Consider the following 2,482-nt stretch of genomic DNA (forward strand, 5'->3'; position numbering starts at 1 on the left):
AGTTCTTCCGTATAAGCCAAAAGACACGGGCCGTCCCTACCCTCCACCTTCCCTCCTCCCTTCCTTCTCTCCTTTCTTCCTTCCCTACCCCATCCCCCATCTCCTATGCTCCTTGGGCCGGGCCGGGTCACGCCTCACTGGGTCCACTTTCGTCTGCATAAAAGCTCGATAATTGAAGAGTCGGCAAATATTTCCTCTTTCCACTTCCCATTGTGCGCCCCGCTGAGTGCTTGAGTGGCCGGCTTGCTGTTATTTATCTATATTTTTTTTCTCTCTGTTATTATTTAGGGTTATATATTTTTTTCGTTGCTACTATTATGATTTTTGGTGTTTTGCTGTTAGTGACGATATTAGCGGTGGTGGTGGTGTTGAAATTGCTGGTAGTGGTGGTAGTAGTGGTAGTAGTTGTTGTTGTTGTTGTTGTTGTTGTAATAGTATTGATGTTGTTGTTGTTGTTGTTGTTCTGGTGGTAGTAGTAGTAGTAGTAGTAGTAGTAGTAGTAGTAGTAGTAGTAGTAGTAGTAGTGGTCTACGTGTCGAAGTGGTGGCAGTGGTCGTGCCTGTCTTGTCAATTACTAGTATACACGTTTTTCACCGCCATTACTTTCTATGCATTGTGTTTGTATAATTAATCCTTTCTCTCCGCATTTATTCATTTTTTTCCGCCTCTCCTTAATTGCTTACCTAATTAAGAGACTGACTAATGTATGAACAAGACAAGAATACAAGAGTTATTTAACTGATCTCTGTAAAAAGTATAATGTATTTGTCGATATTCTTTTTACTGCATTACTTTTCCTGCATTTCGTTTAAGTAATGGCGATGTATTTTGTAATTCATTATATTCATGTACAAATATTACCATTGTCTCGTTTCAAACACTTTTTTTTTCTAATCTTTTCGTTACGGTTTTATTTTTTTATCGAGAATAAGTGAATGACTTTTTATGAAGGCTGAAAATGATGAAGCATGAACATAATAAAAGAAAAATGTCAAGTTTCAATGTTTAGATGCTGATATACCTTTACTAAATGTCCAAGTATGTCATAGTGAATAAATGTTTACAGTTTTTATACTTGTGTTGTCAAAATATGATAAAAAAAAAAGAACAGGAATAGTCTTGATGTTTATAGAGCATTTAAATCTCTCTCTCTCTCTCTCTCTCTCTCTCTCTCTCTCTCTCTCTCTCTCTCTCTCTCTCTCTCTCTCTCTCTCTCTCTCTCTCTCTCGTTCTGTAAATAGGGGAAGTTTTACAAGACTTTTATGGCGCAATAAAAATTTAGGTACAAGCAAAGTTCCAACACTATTACTCGATTCTCATTTGACGTGGAGGAAGCAGATGAGAGAAATAGCAAGGGAAAAATGAGAAGGAGAAAGTGCTACGAAGTGAACACACGAAATGCACTGCCATGAAAACATAAAAGCGAAAAAAAAAAATAATGAGTGCAGAAAATATAGACTATAAAAGAAAGTAAGTTTTCTTAATGACAATCATGACTTGTAAATCGAGCGAGAAATGGAGATAAATCGTGAAATTTTGTTTTTGTTACATTTCATTTCGATTATCATTTATGTTTTTACTTCACGTTGATATGAATGTCTCTCTCTCTCTCTCTCTCTCTCTCTCTCTCTCTCTCTCTCTCTCTCTCTCTCTCTCTCTCTCTCTCTCTCTCTCTCTCTCTCTCTCTCTCTCTCTCTCTCTCTCTCTCTCTCTCTCTCTCTCTCTCTCTCTCTCTCTCTCTCTCTCTCTCTGTGTGTGTGTGTGTGTGTGTGTGTGTGTGTGTGTGTGTGTGTGTGTGTGTGTGTGTGTGTGTGTGTGTGTGTGTGTGTGTGTGTGTGTGTGTGTGTTTCTGTGTGTGTGTGTGTCTGTGTCTGTGTCTGTGTCTCTGTCTTTCATTTTTTTCTCCCTCTCTAGAACACACCGCACCCTAACCTTCTCTTAACCTTCCCTCTCTTTCTCTCTCAGCCCTCCTTTGCCTCCCTCTGCCTCCCCCAAACCCTTACGCCCTCTGACCCCGGTGTGACTGAGGACAAACCTGACTCGGGTGTTGATGAGGCCTCCAGAATCAGAAACGAAGCAGAAGAAGCAACAAAAGTAGCAACAGACATACGTTGTCCAATAAACTGTTAGATTGATGCGTCCACTAAGCTCACAATATCTTCTCTCTTCCTCCTCCTCCTCCTTTTCTTCCTCCTTCTCCCCCTCCTCCTCGTCTTCTTCCTCATCTCCCTTCTCTACTCTTTCAGTCACCATTTCTATTTTTCATTTATTTCTTAATGTATTCTTTCCTCTGTAGAATCTTTTGTGTGGAATCTTTCGTCATATAAAGTCGACTAATGTGTTTTAAACCCTTCAGCACCAGGACGCGTTTTCATACACATTCTGGTTACAATTCGGTGATTTTACACACCTTCAAGACTTATGCGGGGGTTGAAATAGTGAAGACTCCAGCCATAAATCTTCTGACATCCATAGACCCTTC

Source organism: Portunus trituberculatus, chromosome 50 (genome assembly GCF_017591435.1).
Source record: "Portunus trituberculatus isolate SZX2019 chromosome 50, ASM1759143v1, whole genome shotgun sequence".
Taxonomy (NCBI): domain Eukaryota; kingdom Metazoa; phylum Arthropoda; class Malacostraca; order Decapoda; family Portunidae; genus Portunus; species Portunus trituberculatus.